Below are 23768 nucleotides of genomic sequence, written 5' to 3'. Positions count from 1 at the left end.
CTGCATTGCCTATGGTGAGCAAGGAGTGGATGACATGTTCCTCAGTGTCACAGTCAACCATGTCACTGCTTCTCTCGGACCGGCTTGTGTTGGCATTGACAGAGGCGTTCCCTGTCCGTGGTTTGCTCGACCTGCATACCTTCACGAAGTGATTGAGCTTTCCGCAGCCTGCGCATTTCTTTCCTCAGGCGGAACAGTCATTTGGTTGGTGTGATGGTCCACCACAATACCCACATGGCCTTGATGGAGGCCTGCTGTTTCGGGCTCTCGCTCTGTTAGGAGGTAGTGCCACCATGTTGACTGGTTCTTCCTTAATTGGTCTTTGGAGTGCCGCCTCCATATGTGAGGCTCGGGCCTTGAATAACTCTTTAGTGCATCCCATTGTGAGGATGTCAGTCAGGGACCTCCCAGACTCCTCAAGGATTCTTTCTCAGACTCCTCAAGGATTCTTTCTCACAGCTTTCCTGATGCACACCCCTGAATCACTTGGCCTCTGATCTCTTCAGTCTCATCTACAAACCCACAAGTGCTGGCTAGGTCTTTGAGCCTCATGTGGAATGAATTGATGGATTCTTCTTCTTGCTATCTGGCTTGCCTGAACACAAAGCGTTCATAGTCTGTGTTTGCCATGGGTTAAAAATGCATATTTAGGGCAGCTATCAGGGTTAAATATGTTTTGGGAGTGGCCTCAGTGAGGTTTTTAGATATTTTGTAGATGTCTTTTTCCCGAGGTGTAAGATCATAGCTCTTTTCTGTGCATCTTCGACCTTGTTGGTCCCAAAAAACAGTAGGACTCTGTCGATCTAGTCCTTCAATCGCACTTGTGCAGACAGGGCCCCTTCAATGACAAAAGGATCAACTGGAGGGATGGTAGACATGTTGAGTCAGACACGGGCAATGGACGATGTGGCTATCTCTAGTTTGCAGTGAACGAGGTGGGGACATGCTTGCTCAATCTCACAGTATTTCTGCCACTCACAATTTGAAATGAGCACTACTTGTCCAGTTGTGCTGCACCCTCTGGGTGATGTCACTGTGGTATTTAGCTGTACAATATTCAGCATCTGGTGTTTTTAAACATAAACATTTGATTTAATTATTTTTTTGATGTGTAGCACAGTGCAATTTGGATTAAGGCTTGTTCCTTCTAGTCTTTTATTTCTCTATTTTTTTTTGTACGTATGTGTCCTTGAAATAGTCACAGTACCTTCTGGGTGGAGCACATAGGGCAGGATGATGAAGTTACAGCTGCTCTTGGGGAACTTCCATTTCCAGCACGCCTGTCTCACTGAACAGCAGCATGTAGCAGCGTGTCTCCATCTTTGGAGATGACCAGGGGGGAGGCGGGGCCTTAGAGGCTGGTGAGCGTGCAAGAGCATACGCAGAAACAACTTGCTCTGCTGTTTCCGATAGGCTGATGGGGATTTTGTGGCCTCCAATGGTGGTCGGACATCAGGAGAGGCGTCGCTCTGGGAACGCACACGGCACAAGCACCGTGTGTGAGCTGCAACCACCACGGTTTGCAGAACCACAGTAAGGGTGCGACTCCCTTGTCGCCAAAATGTAGTGTCTGAGCACTACACTGCTTGTGCGGATGCTAACACATGAATAATAGGCTGACGCTGCGTGTATATATATATCAGTGGCGTCAGCGGCTTAGGTTCATCACGGTGTGCTCTCTAACTCCCGCCCACTGGCCACACTTTATTCTATATCTTCTCACATGTGACCAGCTGGTCAAACACATTGTAATACAAACATGGAGGGGAGTAAGAGCAGCTCCCCTATGATTACGTCTTTGCAGACAATGGTAGTGCCCCATGACCAGTTACGTCACTGGCGCAACACTACAACCACAAGCACACGAGGAACAAGCATTGGTAAATGCAGGAAATATGCCTCAGCCAATAGAAATGGAGGTTAAGTAAATGGCAAGCATGGGAAACAGCAAAAAGCAAAGAAAGCAAGGGGTTTGGGATGTAAGACCCTTTTAAGATTTTTATTAAATACAATACATTTCACAAGCACAGCACAAGCGTTGTGCTGGTGAAAAGTTAAAAACCAGTGAAAAGTTAGCAGGCAACAACTTTACGTAAAAAATGTCACAGGCAATAACAATTCAAAATTTAAATAGCATTAGTTTATTATAAATTTACACCCCCACATGAACTGAATAAACAAAACAATTCTTTGCAGCACAACAAGAAAATATTTTTTTACTTAATACATTGTTAAAAATTAAACTTTATTTTTCCATCTTTTGATAACAGAATCTCATGGAACCATCTCCACTAGAAGAACTGAAATTCCAAACAACAGTGAAACAAGAACTCCAACACAAGAAACCAAACCTTCATTACAAAAAAGGTGATTACTAATATTAAAAAAACAACTCGAAAAAACTTCTCTTTGAAGTTCAGGAAACTATTTTTTCCAGCAAATAAACTATGACATTTGAATCCACACAGGTTTTGGAACTAATAAATATTTTTAGAACCATAGGTGCAGCAAACTTTCCAGACAATTAATGTAGAATATTTACAAATCATTTTACTGAAACTTTTTTTCAGAAAATGGAACATCAACAAGTTGCATATGTGCTGTCATTCTGAGGAAACCAACTTCTGAAATACAATGGTTCTCTTTATTGTAAGGAGAGATTAACTGATTCCTGGAGTCATTGGAGGTATGTTTAGTATTTCTCATCCCGTTGCAAAGGCAGAGCGGTTACCCTTGGCAATAACATTCAAAGAACCACTGAACATAATCACTCTGCAACAGAGATTGAGGTTAGAGAAAATGTAAGGCACATTAAAACTCTAGCTGACACCTCTAAAGAGCCAAGTGCCTCTGTTTTGAGGAAGTGTTGGAAGGTGGGTCGTTAGTTGTGTGGCCTGCACAAGTAACAAGTCCGCACACGACCGCCACTGGGAACCAAACACCCCATTGTAGCGCTTGACTCTCATAGGGTAGAGTTGCAGAGCAGTCCAAGGCTTACTCAAGGGAGGTGGTGTGGGCTAGTAATCCCCATTCACAAGCACGCAAGCATGACTCTTAATTAATGAATGTCCAGTCTGTGCTTTTTCTTTTGATAAAGTAAAAGTACATTTATTATTCACACACACTACTCAATACTATGCAACAATCTACAAATATATACAAAGTGATAGAATCACTCTGGATAAAAACAGTATGTAATATCTCAAGTCTCCTTAAGGGAGAATATAATTCAACAATCCACATGGCAAAACAATCCCAGTGCCCCCCTTGCGACATTTGAACATTTTGACAGTGCAATGATGACACCTACAGTTGTGATTAAATACTTTCATCTTGCTAAAAGATGACTGTCAGTATCATTATTCAAATTAGTATAATCAGAGAACATAAGAGACTAAACTCTAGCATTATAACCATCAGAATTACTTTTAGATTACTTTTGGATTACTCCTACTTAAGCATGAAATAATAGTAAAATAAATGGGGCCATACCAACCTACACCTATGGTAAGCACCCTTGCACAACTAGGAACAAAAGTTCACTGAAGCTTGTGCTTCAAAAACCCATCCAACCCTTGAGGGGTTATCTCTCATGTGTCCCACCCTACCTAGGGTGGGGACACCAACAGATGTTGGGGGGAAGCTGCGCTGCTCCTGCAGCTCCCCCTGTCTCCTAGTTCTCCGTTCGTGGTGGCCCCCATCTCCCTAGGACCACCACAGGCGTTTTAGGGGCTCAAACAACAGCCCCTGCACCGCAAAGCATACTGGGGCGGCTGCATACTGGATGAGCGGCTCTCCCGCTGTGCTGGGGAGAGCCTTTGTGCCCTTTGTCTGCTGCCTTTGTTTTTGGGGGTGCCGGTCCCACCCGAACACCCCCGCACCAAAAAGAGGATCCCTCGTTGGAGGGCGGCCCAGGGAGCCCACCCCTGGCCGCCCCGCAGGCTCCCCGCACGGCCAGCACCTCCGGGTGCTGCCGCGGGAGCCGGACAGCTGTATTGGAGTCTGCCCGCTCCAGCGGGAAGACTCAGGGATCCTCGCGGCCGGATGGGCCGCGCGGGGAATTGCAGTGGCACTCCCCCCCTTCCTCCTCGCATCTTCGGGGCGCTGGGATGGGGTCCGGGGCCCCTCCTCCTTACAGCGCGACGGCGCTCCCCGGAGTCGTCCTCTTCTCGGGGCCCCGGGATGGGGTCCTGGGCCCCTCTCCTCCTTAGTGGGGAGCGCGACGGCGCTCCCCCAGGCACTCTTCTGTTTGGGGCCGCGGGATAGGGTCCGGGGCCCATCTGGCCACATTCACGGGGAGCGCGATGGCGCTCCCCGACTTCTCATCGGCTGGGGGTGCGCGACGGCGCACCCCCACTCCTGCCTCTTCTCGGGCCCCGGGATGGGGTCTGGGGCCCCTCTTCACCATCTTCACGGGGAGCGCGAAGGCGCTCCCCGACTTCCCTTCTGCATGGGGGTACGCGACGGCGCCCCCCCATTACTCCTTTCTTCTCGGGGAGCGCGACGGCGCTCCCCAGCTTGTCTTCGCTGCCGGGGGCCCCGGGATGGGGTCCGGGGTCCCTTCCCTCAGTGGCAGGGGGGTGCGCGATGGCGCCCCCCCATCTTAAACCTCCACTGGACCAGGCTTCACGGGGCCCCGGGATGGGGTCCGGGGTCCCTTTCTCTTCTGCGAGGGGGAGTGCGACGACACCCCCCTTGCTCCTCTTTCTCCTGGGCAGCCCCCAGGCCCTGGCCACCCTGGGGGCACAGTCCCAAGCAGCTGCGGAGCTCCACACGCTTTGTAGCTGCTTTCTCAAAGGTTGCCATTTTTTGTCCCGTGATATCTCGGGCCCCCAAGGGCCGATTTTCTTCATTCTTGTGTCGTTCCGCTCCTGGTGACAAGCCCTTGCCACCAGGAGCACTCTCCTTAGGCCTCCTGGCCTGGAAGGGTCCCAGATCATCAGGGAGCCAGTCCCACTGACTCCTGCGCCAATCTTTCCTCTGGGTTCCCTCTTTTCCTTCTGGGCAGCGCGCTCTCCTTGCACTAGCCCAGTCCTTGCCCCAACTAGTCCTCCAGAGGGGTAAGGGGGCCAGCTTGCCTGGCCCTGGCATTCGCCTCGCTGGCCTGGGATCCTTCAGGGGTAGAGTCCCTGCCCCAAGGGCAGTCAGGAGGTTCTTCCTTCCAGTTGTCCATGATGCCCGTCTGCAGTCCCAGTGTCCAGCAGTGAAGCACAGCCAAGAGAGAGAGCTCTCCCCTGTGCAGGACCTTTTAAGTGGGGGCGGAAGTGTCCAGCAGGTCTGCACCTCTAGCCTATCCAGATGTGCCACATCACTTCCTTGCCCCCGTCCCCTCCTTCTTGCACAGTCTTCTGGGATAGCTCAAGATGGCATCCTCCAGGAGTTAGTTGCCACATGTGCTCTGAAAGTCTCAGCCCCTCCTGTCTGACATTCCTCGCAGGGCTTCTCCAGCCTGCTCCTGGCACGGAATGACAGCTGGCTGATTGATGCTAGGCCCTGCTCCTGCAACTGGACAGAGCAGTAATTGGCCCTAATCCTGAGCTGAGGCAGAGAAAGATGACATCCCTGGATGACCCATAAGTTGCACAACTATGCTCCTGTAACCTACTGCATCATTCTTTTCTTACAGGTTACAGTGTACTTTGGTGTGACTCCAGAGAACTGGAGTTGCACCCTAGGCCCTCCTTTCCCATTGACATTCAATGGAGTATCCCCCCAATGCAAATATCTTAAGCACCCTGACATTGGCATTGCACTGGGTGTCCCTACAGTGAAAAGACAGTAAGCACACTGACTCTCCCTCACATGTATACACCCGTCTCATGAGACCTACTCCAGGTCACCACCCACTCTGCATAGTTCCTCCTGCACCAGGACTACCTAAGCGCAGTTCTTGGGCTGCGCACACTAGGAATCCTCCTCCCACAGCCCTCACATGGGTGCACATCCATGCGCACACATGATCACATGTAACCTGCCCGGGGCCTCCTGCCTTGCTGCGCCACAGCAGCCTTTCCTTAGCACGGCGACACCAGCGGTAAACATGTGCAGTCCATTTTACCATGTGTTTATTGTGCAGGAGTCACCTCATAGGAGGCTTCCTCACAGTAAACAGTAAAAAACCAAGTGGTCAAAAATCGAAAAATCAGGGCAGTCCTGATGGTCAGAACCGTCCTCTAACAGGAAGGTATCCTAGAACATCCTCATGCATGTTGCTTGTAGGATGCCCATAATCCCTAATTGGAGTAGAATGATACAATGAAAAAAAAGGAATAATCCCATGAAAAGTAACCCCCAGGACCTATTCAGATATTAACATTCCTCCTGAATTTTCTAAAACCTTCAACCAAGAACCTTTCTTCCTATAGGATAATGAAAACCCTCTTAAATACGTACTCATTTTCAATGTCATTCATAATGCACTTAAGCTTGAGAATAGGGAAATTTGAATGATGGGTGGACTTTTTAAAACAATGCCCCATCCATTTGCTTTAATTTATATCATTCATTAAAAATAAATTACACTAATAACAATAATTTATAGCTTGCTGCCTGACAAACATTTCTTAGCATATACTTAATTTTTATCACTTATAAAAAAAAAACAATTTACAAAAGTCACAGGAACGTAATAATTGACTTTGAATAACAAATGATATATACTATTAATCGAATTAACCCAGACATCCAAATTCAAGGATGTTCATTTTCACTTCTCCCAGACATATTGAAGACATTTTTTTAAAAAACCCTTAGTTAAAGAATACATGACAGAACGCTAAAATATCAACTTAGGAAACAAACCGTGTTGTGTTCTACACCTCAATTATAAAATCAGAATATTTTACACAAAATGAGGACAAATTGGCACCATTTCCTAAATTACTTTGAAGAATAATGGATTGATCATTCAGTCAGGCTGAGTCACAGAAAGAAACCACATTTTCCAATTCTTTGGTGGAACTGTAACCTGGCCTGCTTAGAGGCAGGTTCAACAACCAACAATTCAATTGAAGGATGGCATCATTCATTTAACAGCAGTATTGGTAAAAACCCACCATAAGCTATACCATTTCTTGGAAATTTTGAAAAGACAACAAAGTTTCCAAGAAATGAGAATGCACAATAGTTGTCAGGTACTCTGAATTCATGAGCTTTTAAAAAAAGAGTAAAGAAATGTCAGATAAACGATTTGGAAAAATTTAACAATTTTCGTTGATGGGTGGAACAGAGTACCTAGACAACCTTGTGTACATACTAGACTATTAATCGCTTCTGTGCCTTGGACGAGGTCACCTCGTCCAAGGCACAGGGGAACTTGGGGGAGCGGTAGCGCACCCCCGTGCACCCCCCTCCCCCCCAAGGCGGGGATGGAAGGGGAATACCTTCCCCTTCCACCCCCGACCCCCCCCCCCACCCCCCGTGACGTCAGCGCGCGCGCTGATTTGTCACAGGGTCGATTTTAGGTCAATCTGCCCCCAAGGGGGCAGAAACCACTAGGCACCGGGGATTTGTTTTTTGGCACCAATGTCACGCAGGGGGAGCGACCCCGTAGGCAAGGGTCGCTCCCGGGGGGGGGTGTTGGGGGGGCAAATTTATTTTAGGCCATATCTGCCCCCAGGGGGGACAGAAACCTCTAGGCGCCAGGGCAATTTTTTTTTTGGTGTTTTTTTTTGTTTGTTTGTTTTTTTAGAGATGGGGAGTGACCCATCAGGCAAAGGTCGCTCCCCTGGGGGGCAAATTGTATTTAGACCATTTCTGCCCCCCTTGGTCGATTTTAGGTCAATCTGCCCCCAAGGGGGCAGAAACCACTAGGCACCGGGGATTTGTTTTTTGGCGCCAATGTCATGCAGGGGGAGCAACCCCGTAGGCAAGGGTCGCTCCCGGGCAGGGGCGGTTTGGGGGGGTTGGGGGGTTTTCAAATTTATTTTAGGGCATTTCTTTCAGGTAGGCACTTTGCAAAAAACACCTCTGTTTTCTGTGAAAAAATATGTTGTGTCCACGTTGTGTTTTGGGCCATTTCCTTTCATGGGCGCTAGGCCTACCAACAGAAGTGAGGTACCATTTTTATCGGGAGACTTAGGGGAACGCTGGGTGGAAGGCAATTTGTGGCTCCTCTCAGATTCCAGAACTTTCTGTCACCGCAATGAGAGGAAAAAGTATTTTTTGGCCAAATTTTGATGTTTGCAAAGGATTCTGGGTAACATAACCTGGTCAGAGCCCCGCAAGTCACCCCATCTTGGATTCCCCTAGGTCTCTAGTTTTCAGAAATGCACAGGTTTGGTAGGTTTCCCTAGGTGCCGGCTGAGCTAGAGGCCAAAATCTACTGGTAGGCACTTTGCAAAAAACACCTCTGTTTTCTTTCAAAAATTTGGATGTGTCCACGTTGCGCTTTGGGGCGTTTCCTGTTGCGGGCGCTAGGCCTACCCACACAAGTGAGGTATAATTTTTATCGGGAGACTTGGGGGAACGCTGGGTGGAAGGAAATTTGTGGCTCCTCTCAGATTCCAGAACTTTCTGCCACAGAAATGTGAGGAACATGTGTTTATTTAGCCTAATTTTGAGGTTTGCAAAGGATTCTGGGTAACAGAACCTGGTCCGAGCCCCACAAGTCACCCCATCTTGGATTCCCCTAGGTCTCTAGTTTTCAGAAATGCACAGGTTTGGTAGGTTTCCCTAGGTGCCGGCTGAGCTAGAGGCCAAAATCTACAGGTAGGCACTTTGCAAAAAACACCCCTGTTTTCTTTTAAAAAATTGGATGTGTCCACGTTGCGCTTTGGGGCGTTTCCTGTCGCGGGCGCTAGGCCTACCCACACAAGTGAGGTATCATTTTTATCGGGAGACTTGGGGGAACAGAGATTAGCGAAACAAGTGCTATTGCCCCTTGTCTTTCTCTACATTTTTTCCTTCCAAATATAGGAGAGTGTGTAAAAAAGACATCTATTTGAGAAATGCCCTGTAATTCACATGCTAGTATGGTCACCCCGGAATTCAGAGATGTGCAAATAACCACTGCTCCTCAACACCTTATCTTGTGCCCTTTTTGCAAAAACAAAGGTTTTCTTGATAGCTATTTTTTACTCTTTATATTTCAGCAAATGAATTGCTGTATACCCGGTATAGAATGAAAACGCACTGCAGGGTGCAGCTCATTTATTGGCTCTGGGTTCCTCGGGTTCTTGATGAACCTACAAGCCCTATATATCCCCGCAACCAGAGGAGTTCAGCAGACGTAACGGTATATTGCTTTCGATAATCTGACATTGCAGGGAAAAGTTACAGAGTAAAACGTAGAGAAAAATTGATGTTTTTTTCACCTCAATTTCAAAAAATTTCTTTTTCAGTTGTTATTTTCTGTAGGAAACACTTGTAGGATCTACACAAATGACCCCTTGCTGAATTCAGAATTTTGTCTACTTTTCAGAAATGGTTAGGTTTCTGGGATCCAGCATTGGTTTCATGCCCATTTCAGTCACTGACTGGAAGGAGGCTGAAAGCACAAAAAATTGCAAAAATGGGGTATGTCCCAGTAAAATGCCAAAATTGTGTTGAAAAATTGGGTTTTCTGATTCAAGTCTGCCTGTTCCTGAAAGCTGGGAAGCTGCTGAGTTTAGCACCGCAAACCCTTTGTTGATGCCATTTTCAGGGGAAAAACCACAAGCCTTCTTCTGCAGCCACTTTTTCCAATTTTTTTGAAAAAAACGAAATTTTCACTGTATTTTGGCTAATTTCTTGGCCTCCTTCAGGGGACCCCACAAAGTCTGGGTACCTCTAGAATCCCTAGGATGTTGGAAAAAAAGGACGTAAATTTGGCTTGGTTAGCTTATGTGGACAAAAAGTTATGAGGGCCTAAGCGCGAACTGCCCCAAATAGGCAAAAAAAGGCCTGGTACAGGAGGGGGAAATGGCCTGGCAGCGAAGGGGTTAAAATTAAAAATAACTTATGATGATTACTCTCCTATTTTACATCATAAATTAATTAAAATTACATTTTCACAATCATTTAACAAAAAATTAAGAAATATAAACCCTATCTGCAGAAGTGTTCTTTCTTCTTTTGGTGAATTTCCTTAACTTCACTCACCAAAATGTATAATTAATCCGATGAGGAAAAGTGAACAATCCCAGTTGAAATCCAAACCATTTTCTTTCTTAAGATAAAAAAGTTTGGATACATCAATCCTCTACTTCCCCTAATTACGATCCAAACTGGACATCATAATTCGGAAAACAAAAACATGAAGTTAGTTGAAAACATCCACTGTAAAAAATGTGCTTCCCTTTTAATTATTTTCAAAGAATAAAATCCAAATAAAATCCTTTTTTTCTTTCCTTCTTTTATCTGTAATTACTCCTTACTTCCTGGCATCAAGAGAATTTGTTATTTTTTTTTTTTTAAAGCGTTATATTTTTATAAAAAAAGTCGTTAAAAAAGGAGCATCCCCTTTAATTTTCTTTTATAAAAATCCATAATATAAAAATAAAACTACCATCCCAATGTTCACATTGAAAAACAACCTGTATATGGATCTAAAACTGTTTAAAAATCATAATACAAGCTCTAATATTTATATTATGATCATTAACTACCTCACTCTACAGCTCCTTACAATAAAAGTATTAATCAATGGGCCTCATTAGGAGATTGGCGGTCAGACCGGCCAGACGATCCTGAAAAGACTGCCATGCCAGCGGTCTTCCAGACAGCCCTTTTACGAGTTATCCAATCAGGAGTGGTGTCTGCCAAGCAAAAATGGCAGACTGCCAGCAGGGCAGAGGCCTGAAAATAGGCAGTCCAACCTCCAACGCTGTCACACTGCAGTCATCCACCAAGCTCATTACACTAGCACAGTCGCTGTGGCTGCCTTATTGTGGCTATCAACCAATGTTGGTCCGGACTACGGCAGTTCGCGGTCAGCAAAGTAACAGACAAGTGCACATTGGATGGATTTAAAAACAACACAGCTAACATACATTAGAACAGTGGACACACCTGCAAATGACTCTATAAAACACACCCCTTCACAGACTGGGCACAGACTGGTCGCAGCGCATTACCGATGCACTGTAAACAAAGAATGCCTGGATCGTGGCTGTGATCTTTGAGGATAAACTCTCTTCACAGTGCGGGACAAATCATGCACCGGTGTGCGTTCAAGGTGCCTGATAAATCCGGCAAGGGCGCTCTCAAGGCACTTAGGGCACATACGGTGTAGCACTCACCAGGTGCTCTGCCCGTCAAAAGCAAAGCTCTCCTCATGCACTTTAGTAAGGAAAGTTAAAGGTTGCAGAGGGCAGAGGCCCCAGCACCCAGCCTCTGGGTACACAAGGGGCAACACAGGACATCAGAGCCCAGCAGCAGGCCAGCACAATGTGGATGCAGTCATTGTCAGTTCCTCCTAGTGACTCAGCAGGTCACAGGTGAGCACAGCAGCTGCATTCCAAGGCGGTTCCTGGTGAGTCCCTACAGCAGCATTCTGGCCCTCATTATGAACTAGACGGTCGAGACCGCCATGGCGGCAGTGGCGGAAATTTCCACCACCGGCATGGCGGTCTCGACCGCCACATAATGAACACAGTGGGGACCGCCACCGGCGACCCACCACCACCGCCAGGCTACCGCCAACAGACAGACTGACGATGGCAGAATTCTTCATCTGACAGGGCGCTGCCTTGTTCTGCCAGCCATTCCCTGGTGGTTTCACCTGGCAGGAAAAGGCTGACGGAAGGGGTGCTCCGGGGCCCCTGCGCTGCCTATGCACTTGGCATGGGCAGTGCAGGGGCCCCCGTGCACAGCCCCGTCGTGCAGGTCACTGCCATATTTACAGGCACTGATCTGCGCGATGGGTGCTGCTGCACCCACCGCACTGCAGCATTGACAAAGGCTCCATGTGGAGTCGGCGGCAATGTCCTGGCCCAGCATTCCGCATTAGACGAAACACGTGTTGGCTGTGAGGTCGGGATGGAATGATGGACTAATTATTAAAGACTAGGAGCTCAATACGTCGGTAAGGTCATTATGGAAATGATCCAGTAACAATTAATGACTAGGAGATCAATACAGCTGTGTGTTCGATATGGAAATGATGGATTAGAAATCATGGACTAGGAGGCCAATACGGAACTGCCTTTTGGAACAAGACATAAAGAATGGACATGCAATGAATTGTTAAGAGTAAGGGAAGATGCAAACTTCATCAGTGGAGTTAAGAGGGATGTGATATTTGTTCAAAATAAAAATCATGGATTGATTCATTGCGTTCAATTTTCCTTAATATTATATTGAGAGGGGAGTGCGTGACAAGAGAACGAGATAGTAACAAGACGTTTTGTTAAGACTATCTCTGTAGTTAATTACATGTATGTCTACGCCTCTCTTTAGTTGGATCACTGTTGGATTTATATATATAATAATGTGATGTGGAAGGGAATTAGTTATTGTAGGTAGATTGTTAATGTCAGTAACTGACATTAGATACTCTTCATTACAATGTGATAGAAACGAGTGCCTCAATATTGTATGTACAATTGATTGACTTGTCAAGTCAATGTGGGGGATTTGACCGCAGTGCACCGTTGTAGATTAATGTGATAAACTGATATAATCCCAGAATACTGTGTGTGCCACCTCTTCCTTTATTAGACACCCCCTCCCGGTAGTAGTTACCACCCTGAACACAAAGGAGGACATTAGCAAGAGGTGAAATTACCTAAGGGGCAAGGTCCGTTCTCTGGTCTCCAGGCACCAGTTGCAGGCCAAGAAGACTGGCAGTGGCCCTCCCAGTGCTCCATTAATGCTCTTCCCCGGGAGGAAAAGGTCTTGGCCATCTTGCATCCTAAGGGCTTGGCAGGAATACCTGGTGGATTGAAGTCTGGTAAGTCATAACACAAAACATTTCACCAAAATGCAATGTCGTCCATGCTCCCAGCTCACCCTTACCCACTGTCTTGTTCATGTACCCCACCAACATTCAATACCCAAAGTATCTGACTGTTAACACAGTCAATGTGTATTGTTGGAACCAACATCACAGCTACCAGGGCCATCAAGCGCCACAGGTCCAAATGGTGCCTGTAAGTCTGTACATATCACAATTCATCACAGGACTCATGGTATGTCTCAACGTGTAAATGTATGCCCAAACCTAAATGCAGTCTTCATACAGATATGTAATAACCAATATATTTATATTGTCTGAGGTAAAGAGGGTTACCTGACTGCGACTCCCAGGAGGCACTGTTTCTACAACTCCAAACAGAAGCACAGTGTCCGCTTGTCCAAAGACCACTGTTTGCCATCTCCCAAATTAAGTGTACTCACCTTGGGGGATAACATTTGTATAGTGTGTGTGGAAGAGAGAGAGACCTGTCTGTAACTCCCAGCAGGCCTTGGGTCTGTAACTCCAAACTCCAAACTCCAACCCAATCTGCCCTTGTCCAAATACCCCTGTTTGTCATCTCCCAAATGAAGTGTATTCACCTGGGGAGATACTGTTTGTATAGTGTGTGTAGTACGGGAATTTACCTGACTGCAACTTCCAGCAGGCCCTGTTTCTCTTACTTCAAACACCAGCCCAGTCTGCACTTGTCCAAATACCCCTGTTTGCCAACTCCCAAATGAAGTGTATTCACCTGGGGAGACAACATTTGTATAGTGTGTGTGTAGTACAGAGAGAGACCTGACTGCAACTCCCAGCAGGCCTTGGGTCTGTAACTCCAAATACCAGCTCAGTCTACACTTGGCCAAATATCCACGTTTGTCATCTCCAAAATGAAGTGTGATCACCTGGGGAGATAACATATGTAGAGTGTGTGTAGTAGAGAGAGGGACCGGACTGCAACTCCAAGAAGGCCTTGAGACTGTAACTCCAAACACCAGTACAGTCTGCACTTGTCCAAATACCCCTGTTTGTCATCTCCCAAATCAAGTGTACTCACCCGGGGGGATAATATTTGTATAGTGTGTGTGGAAGAGAGAGAGACCTGTCTGTAACTCCCAGCAGGCCTTGGGTCTGTAACTCCAAACTCCAAACTCCAACCCAATCTGCCCTTGTCCAAATACCCCTGTTTGTCATCTCCCAAATGAAGTGTATTCACCTGTGGAGATACTGTTTGTATAGTGTGTGTAGTACGGGAATTTACCTGACTGCAACTTCCAGCAGGCCCTGTTTCTCTTACTTCAAACACCAGCCCAGTCTGCACTTGTCCAAATACCCCTGTTTGCCAACTCCCAAATGAAGTGTATTCACCTGGGGAGACAACATTTGTATAGTGTGTGTGTAGTACAGAGAGAGACCTGACTGCAACTCCCAGCAGGCCTTGGGTCTGTAACTCCAAATACCAGCTCAGTCTACACTTGCCCAAATATCCACGTTTGTCATCTCCAAAATGAAGTGTGATCACCTGGGGAGATAACATATGTAGAGTGTGTGTAGTAGAGAGAGGGACCGGACTGCAACTCCAAGAAGGCCTTGAGACTGTAACTCCAAACACCAGTACAGTCTGCACTTGTCCAAATACCCCTGTTTGTCATCTCCCAAATCAAGTGTACTCACCCGGGGGGATAATATTTGTATAGTTTGTGTAGTAGAGAGAGAGAGTGGCGTTGGTGCACCTCCCAGCAGGCCCTGGGTCTGTAACTCCAAACACCAGCCCAAAATACCCCTATCTGTTAACTCTAAATTGAAGTGTACTCACCTGGGGTTTATCATTTATATGGTGTGTATAGTAGAGAGAGTGGCCTGACTGCAACTACCTGTAGGCCTTGGGTCTGTAACTCCAAACACCAGACCAATCTGCACTTGCTCAAATACCCATTTGTTAACTCTCAATTGAAGTGTACTCACCTGGTGGGATATATTTTCTATAGTGTGCGTAGTAAAACCAAAGGCCTTGGGTCTGAAACTCCTAACACCCGCCCAGTCTCCACTTGTCCAAATACACCTGTTTGGTAACTCTCAATTGAAGTGTACTTACCTTGGAAGATAATATCTGTATAGTGTGTGCAGTAGAGAGAGCGACCTGACTGCAACTCCCAGCAGGCCTTGGGGCTTTATCTCCAAACACCATCCCAGTCTGCACTTGCCCACGTACCCTGTTTGTTAACTCTCAATTGAAGTCTAGTCACCTGGTGGGGTAACAATTGTATAGTGTGTGTAGTAGAGAGAGTGACCTGACTGCAACTCCCAGCAGGCCTTGGGTCTGTAAATCCAAGCACCAGCATAGTGGTCACTTGTTCAAATAGCCCTGTTTGTCAAATCCAAAATAAAGTATACTCACTTAAGAGTGATCAAGCACAGATTGTGCACAAATCAGAGACGTTCATCTGGACTTGCTAACACAAGATGAAATAATTGAGGACAGGAATGACACCTTACCCAGTGTGTACAACAAATATTCCTAAGACCTCAGCTATATCACCAGATTGGCATTGGCAGCAGACACATGGACACAACACTGTGCACATGATGCCCCCACTTACAGATATAACAAAGTCCTGGGTCTGCCTGCATCACAACCAATTAGGCCTTCAAATGGTCAAATCCATATCTTGCCTAGCCACTGTTTTGGCTGCACTGTTGGCAAGATGTCAGTTTCAGGCCATTTTCTCAACTGATGTGCACATTTCACCAGCTTCTTGAGTCAAATTAGGTTGGCATGCTTCACACATGTCATGTCAAACAACCCAATACCATGATTACTTGCCACAATTGGAGTAACTTCAACTTAACATTTATAGAAGGTCTCTGCCTACTGTAACTCTAAACCATTGGAGGTACTTGTCATAATACAACCAGTAACATTGTATGTTTTACATCAACAGGTTAAGCTGTCCCTGGGCATGCAGAGGCCATGGATCAGACTTCCACTACCCCCCCTGGATTAACTCCTCAGTGAAGACAACACTCCTGGATTTGTGGATGTGGAGGACGGTTCTGGCCTTCTGGGCAACCTGGTCAGATTGGAACAGTGAATCTCACTGTGCCCACAATGTCACCTCCCAACCCTGTTGCATCAACATCACGGGTAACCATTCTCCCCCAAACCTGTATCCCTAGCACAGTATCTACCATCTTGTGCCCCCAGTCCTGGATCTTGAAGCACAGAGCAACACTTTGGATGATGAGTGTCAAGGAACAAGTTGGAGGGGGCACCCTGTGCCAAGGGTACAGCCCATGGGGGTAGGATGTGTGGGAGGGATGCTGTGGGCCAGCGGGGTGAGGCTAATGTGGTTGCTCTTGGCCAGGACACCATCAGCCATTTGGGATCTATCAGGAGTCCCAAGGTGTGATGGGCCTGGTGTTAACCGAACAGATGGAGGCCCACACTACCAACATGGCCTCCCTAACAGGGGTGTTTAGGAACATACATACCACCCGGAGCAGGGCTTTTCAACACCAGGCTACCCCTTCCTTTGGCCAATCAACAACAGGCCCAGCAACATCAATGTCAGCCACTGGATGGGATGTCCTGCCAGAGGAACACCAAGGCTCAGACACACCTGCCTCTGTAACAGCAAAACCCTCCCCTCCATCATTCACATAACCGGGGACAGGCAGCAAAGAATACAGGAGATGCAGATTGCAAGACACCCACCACTGCCAGTAATAACCCTGTCCTATAAGGACCGCCTTTGTTTGTTACACATTCACTCTGGACTGATCCTGAACCACCTACCATTTCCAATGGGAGGAGGACTCTGGACCCCCAGTCGTGTGGCATCTACTCCAATGAGTTAATTTACCATGACTGACACCTTCACATTTGATTTTTTGTTGAGTCATGTTGCATATCCTTTCTGTTAGTCATAGCTGCACAGTCAAATCACCCTTCACTGACTCTTTGTCTGCTGATTTTGATTTCCTATTTCGCCACATAGATATGTCAGAGCATGTGAACCATACAATGATGGTCCAAGCTACTTGTTCAAGATGGGATATGTTGCATGTACACAGTGTCCAGCTCAGGATTAAAACCCTCCCACACAAACACATATATACAACTGACTGCTCAAACTAAAACTTTTACTACAATGTGCAGCACATATGCTGTCAATCTGTCAGGACTATTGGAAATCAAAAATGATTGACTCATACTGAGTAAATGAACATGTTGATAGGTACAGACCTCCAGACCATGGAAGGAAGGGATTTGTCAGCCATGGTCCTGTAGAATAGGCAAACATTGATGTGTTTATGTCAGTAGCTGGAGCCTTATCACAGACCATACCAAAGTAATTCAACATCAAATGATCCAAGATACAGACAGATGGCAGTACAGCAGTCCCTGATCACAGGGCCATCATAATCCAATGCCCATGCATCTGGTGGAATGGCACAAACATATGTCGGTGTTGTTGCACAGGTACTGTGGCATACAATAGTGAAACACATCTACAGCTACATACATGTCATATAAAAAGTAATGTTTAGCCAACGTGAAGGAAACATTACTTGGTCATAATCTAGCACTACATATTTCATGCCCACATGATGACACACATGATGCATCAGGCCCACCACAGCACACAGAACAAGTCCAATGGGTACTTCTGACTTTCCACCCAAACACTGTTCAAGTTGTATTGGCACAGGACTCCTACACACAAACTTTGTGACCTACATTAACTGAATCTATCCATGTTGACTTTGTATGTCAGACCTGCATCACTTACCTGCCATTGTCACAGCTCTGAAATGCCCACTTGAAGGTGTCATGGTTAAGATACTTATACAATGAACAAAACAAGCAGTATAGGCTCAAAACCATACATATGGTACAAGTTACATAGCAAGCATCTGGAAATTAAAGTACATTGCAAGGAAACTGACATAAGTTTAGTTTAGTTTAGTTTTAAGGATTTATAAAGCGCGTAGTGACCCGAAGGCATCCCAGCGCTAAACCTAACCTGACCAGTGCTAGCAATAGGAGAATTCAGAGAGCTACCTACAGAAAAGAATGGTCTTAAGTTTTTTTCTAAAAAGCAGTTCTGAGTGTTCGTGACGGAGTTCAGAGGGAAGATCATTCCAGAGACGAGAGGCCTTGGTGGAGAAGGAGTTGGCCCCCCAGGCTCTCTTAGACCGCAAGATGGTCACAAGTCGAGAGGAGGAGGACCTTAGACTTCGAGAGGGGACATAAAGATATAGCCGCTTTCTAAAGAACATTGGACCCTTATCTTGCAGGGCTCTGTGAACAATGCATAGGGTCTTGAAATAAATACGCTGCTTAATAGGGAGCCAGTGAAGTATGGAAAAAGCAGGCTTAGCGGATAAATGTCTGGAAAGATTGACAAGAAGCCTGGCAGCTGCGTTCTGGACTGTTTGCAGCCTTTTTATGACATAAGCCGGGGCGCTGAGAAAAATGAGTTCCCATAGTCCAGACGGGAAAGGATCAGAGTTTGAACAAGGATTCTTCTGGCCATAGGGGGAAGAAGATTAAAGATTTTCCTAAGGACTCTTAAAATGCCAAAGCATGTAGAGGAAACTCTTTTTGCTTGATAATCCATGGTCAGGTGAGAATCCACCCAAAAACCAAGGCTTTTTACCTGGTCCTTGGGAGGAGGAAGATTGTTGAAGGCCTCAGAGTATAGTGAAAGGGGAGGGGCTGGGGGGGCATTGCCTAGTACAATGACTTCTGACTTTCCATCATTAAATTTAAGCTTAGACTGGATCATCCAAACTCCAATGTCTTTCATACAACACGAAAGGTTGGCCGCCGACGAATCCCCAGAACTAGATAGTGACACCACAAGTTGAGTATCGTCGGGATAGGTGACCAAAGACAGATTGTAGGGAGCGATCACTTTAGCCAGCGGGGATAGATAAACATTAAAAAGAGTTGGACTCAAGGAGGAGCCCTGAGGAACTCCACAAGTCAATGGAAAGATATCAGAGAAGTAGGCTTGGTCCAGGACTTGAAAAGATCTACCTATGACGAAAGCGGACAGCCAGGACAATGCTAGGCCTCCTATCCCTAATTCAGAGAGCCTACAGCAGAGAAGGTTGTGATCCACCGTATCAAAAGCTGCGCTGAGATCAAGTAGAATCATGGCTACATGAGACCCTTGGTCCAGAAGTTGCCGGGCTGACTCCGTCACTGTAAGGAGGGCTGACTCCGTGCTATGATGGGCTCTGAAACCCATTTGAGTGGGGTGAAGGAGTTCATGGCTCTCTAAGTAGCTGGTTAATTGGTGGTTAGCATGTTTCTCCAGAATTTTTGTTGAAATGGGAAGGAGAGCAATGGGTCTATAATTCTCTAACAGAGATGGGTTCAATTTCGTTTTTTTTAAAAGAGGCTTAATGATGGCATGCTTAAAAAGAGGGGGGAGGAAACCTAAGGATAGGGAATGATTCAGTATTTTTGTAAGGGGAGGTACAATAATATCAGAAACTCGCGAGAGGATGGAAGGAGGGGCGGGGTCTAGGGGGGAGCCCGATTTAATTTGAAGAAGAAGGTTGGTAGTAGCGGTGTCAGTGAGTGGTACAAAAGCGGTTAATGTGCTTCCGGAGAGGGAGGGATCCATCGTTTGGTACTCTACTGTACCTGGGGGAGGAGAAGAAGGGAACCCAGAGTATATCTTGATGACTTTGTCATTGAAGTGAGATGCCAGAAGATTACTGTATTCAGTGGAGGGCTCTGTGGGAGGAGAGGGCATAGGGGTTATGGTTAATTCCTTAAAAATCTGAAAAATTTCCTTTTGTGAACAGGAGGAGTTTTCTATTCTTATTCCGTAGTAAGAGGACTGGGCGGCTTTAATGTTTTGGTGGTAGAGTCTGACAGATTGCCTATATATTTATTTTTCGGTGGGACTGTAATTCTTTCTCCAAGATCTTTCTAACCTTTTGCACTTTTTTCTTAATTCTAACAGACAAGGTGAGAACCAAGGTTTAGCCTTATGGGGGGCTTGTTAGATCTTAATTTGATGGGCAGAATACTATCCAAAGAGGAGGAGATCCACTCATTAAATAAATCTGCGGAGGTGGAGGGGCTGCTGACCCCAAAGGAGGTCTGGAGAGCAGCGCGCCATTCCCCAAGAGCCAATTTTGACCAAATGCGACCAAAGGTTAAGGAGGTAGACGGCACATCTGGAGTAACCTTATAAGGGAAAGAGAAAGATAAAAGGCAATGATCCGTCCAGGTTAGGGGCTGGGACGGCAGGGTGGTAAGAACAGGGAGATTACTGAATAGGAGGTCCAGCGTATGGCCTTTGGTATGGGTAGGTCCTATTACGTGTTGAGTTAAATCAAGCGCAGAGAGGGACGCAAGTAGAGATCTAGCGTGCGGACAGTTTTCATTATCAAGGTGGATGTTAAAATCCCCAAGAATAGTAAAGTTAGGGGATTTACAGATAAGACTAGCTGCGACTTCCGGCAAGGAATCTAAAAAACGAGTGCAAGGTCCTGGGGGTCGGTAGAGAAGCATACCGGAAAAGGTAAAAGTGGGGGAGAGATAGAGAGAGAAAATTAAGCTTTCACACTCCGGGATATCAGAGGGGAAGGTGGTACACCGAAAGGTATTTTTGTAGATAATGGCTATACCACCACCTCTTCCATGGAGTCGATCTACATGCGCCATAGAGTAGGTGGAGGGTAGAGAATTGCAGATATCTACTGCTGAGTCATTGCCCAACCAGGTTTCGGTAAGAGTGAAGCAAAGCAACATCATCAAGGTGGGGATATTTTCAAAAACTATCTCATCAAGCAGCCTTTCGGTGATTAATGCAGAGTATTAGCTCCCTAGCTGTATTTAAAACACTCAACTCTTCACATTCTCACAGCTACAGCTCATCATACATTCACAGTCATGACATCACAAGACATACTTACAATCATGAGAAGTAGCTGTGGATGAGATCTTCTTGCAAGTCTGCTCCTTCCTCCTACCATGGTCATCCTAAGTTGTCATTTCAGGATTTTCACCTGGTGGCACTGCAGGCTTCCCCTCCTCTGGGATATACAGGATATTCCTTCGCAGGGTGAAGTTGTGGAGCATTCAGAATGCCACAGTGATCTGACACACTTTCAGAGGGCTCCACCAGTCCTGTCCAGACACCTAAATCTGGCCTTCAAGAGCCCAAAAGCCTTCTCCACCTCCTGCCTTGTTCTTCCATGGGCCTCATTAACGTGGACTCCCCCCGGCACAGTTGGATTCCTCAGAGGCGTCACAACCAAGGAAGGTTTGGTTATGTCTCCTGTTAAGGAATGGGACATTAGTGAACCAATGAGTTGCTCACTTCAAGATTGTAGCATCCAACAATGCTCACGTACAATCAGGACAGAGTGACTTACCAATCAGCCAGGCCCTCTCTAGGTGCAGTTGTGACTTCAGCTGGGATATGGTGCTGTTCTACATCATAAAGGGATCATGTGCTGATACTGGATAACATGTGAGATGTAGAGATCTGCCAAACAGACAACTTGCATGTTGATGAAATGGAAGTTCTTTCTGTTGGAATAGACCTATTCAGTGGCCTGTGGTGGCACCGAACCAACAAGTGTCTCATCAATATCCCCCACCACATGTGGGATGTGGGAAAAACCATAAAAGTCAGCCTTCACATTGGCTAAATCCTCACATCAGGGGAACCTGATATAGCTGTCAATGTGTTTCACCATTGCTGAGAGGAAATTCTTCAACACCAGACTGAACATATGTTGGAACATACTAGCAGATAGGGCCACGGTATTTTGGAAGGACCCTGTGGCCAGGAAGGCCAATACTGACATTACTTGAACAATGGGTTGTATGCAGGTTGAATTACTATTAGTTGGCATCAGACCTGGCTCTAAATGACGGCATAAGTCCACTTTTGTTTGCCTATCCAGGTGGTATAATTGAATTATATGGCATTGCTCCATGCTGCGGAAGTAGAGGGTAGACAGGAGGTTTGTCACATCCTCCTTCTCCCAGGGTAACTATGTGTGATAAGACATGGTTTGTAACAATATTCAGTGTGTCCACAGCAACATACATGACACATGCCAAAAATATCATGTGACAGAGCATTTCTGATGCAATAGACATAACACACAGTACATGTCCCAGCTGGCAACTACCCAGAGGCCACATGTGACCCCCATGGTTGTTAATACATGTGTCCATAACATGTATGTGGATGAAAAACAATTATCTGCTACACAATTGCTCCTCGAAATGTGATTGTATTTTCCGATTGCCTTAAAGACAGTCAGGAGAGGTGGACAGTGCAACACCGTCAAACACCATCTGTGCCCTTCAACACGCTACACTGGTGGCAGAATAAGAATGTTTGTGCTCCTATAACACATATATTGTATGTGTGATGTAGTTTACAAAGAGAAATAGAGTATTTTAGGCCACCAAAATGACAGATGTCTGACCTACTCCACTGGGCATTAGGAACTGCCCGCGAACATTGGTGGAAGTTATCTGGTGATAGGTGGTTCCAACCGTGGTAGACACTGCAATAGGCTAGCATTGTTGCCCAATGGCTGTGTCTGTCCGCAGTGATGTTGTGCAAATTCACTCACTTGACTCCTGACACTGATGCCAGCAAACCCTCCACTTCTTGAGCTGCTGTGTGCCACCTCTGGGAACAATCATGCCACGTCCAGCAGGTGATAGCTCCCCTGTCGTCTGTACAGAGGAGCTGGAGAGGCTTGTTTATGAGGTTCTTCCCATGAATGGACAGCTCTACGGCTCACCAGAGGAGCAGGCCAGTACCTCATGTGCACAATGGACCCTGTTTGACACCATCTTTTTCCTCCTCACAGGTTACAATGTGCCCCTGTGTGCCAGTTAGACTTCTTGTGTGCCTGTTATTGCAGTCTGTGTGGCATCCATGGGATGTACATGGTGCAGGTATTGGTGGCCAGTACTATATGTTGTGCTCGTGAATATTGTGTTGTGTGATGTTTTTGTGGTCACATATCCTCCTTCTGTTGGAAGAATATAACTAGGAAAGGAGACCTTGTTACAATCCAATGACATCTCTTTCTTCATCATAGTTGTAAATGTTGAACAACATGTATGTGCATGACAGCATGAGCTGTGTACGCATCTCGTCTGAGTCATTTGAGGATTGTGTAAGCTATGTGTATTGTACCACAGATATTTCAACCCACATCTAGCCTTGCAAAACTTTTGTTTGGAATGCAAATCATGACTCACTCTGCCCTTCAGGATGCCACAGAAACCACATGCCACATTGCTGATGCCAACATGATGTACTGTCATGCATGGAAGTGATAGAAATGTGAGTGTCATGTGGGTTCAGTCTGCTCAGCCTGCAGAAAATAGGGCCTGTCCCATCTATCTCCCAATATGGGACCTATTCTAGGCTGTGGGAGAGTCACTGTGGCTATGCAACTGTGGCACTGTGCCCACTCCCTGTACACCAGCAGATCCTGTCATGTGGATAATATGATGCTCTAGTGGCAAAACATGCCCTGAATGCCTCAGTCCATTGAGTAAATTAGGAATTGGTACTAAGGTACATCCCAGACGTAGTCCACATGTACATTTTGCATCATTGTCAATTTGTGTCTTTGGCTCATGACAGCTCCCACAGCTCTGTTGTCACCTTCACATAAGTCATAATTATATAGTACAGGCTTATTGCATGAATGACAGCCCCGCAGTGCAGACAGCATGTTGATTCCTGGGAGGCCATGACATGTGAGTCAGTAGCTTGGTCACATAGCAGACATTTTACAATGCATACCTTTGTATGTATGATGCCATCTCTGTAGGACAGACATGTGTCCAAATGAGTGTTCTGTGGTACAGGTACAT

The sequence above is a fragment of the Pleurodeles waltl genome, chromosome 5 (genome assembly GCF_031143425.1).
Source record: "Pleurodeles waltl isolate 20211129_DDA chromosome 5, aPleWal1.hap1.20221129, whole genome shotgun sequence".
Classification (NCBI taxonomy): Eukaryota; Metazoa; Chordata; class Amphibia; order Caudata; family Salamandridae; genus Pleurodeles; species Pleurodeles waltl.
The sequence above is the reverse complement of the archived record's forward strand: the minus strand, read 5'-3'. Positions refer to the sequence as shown.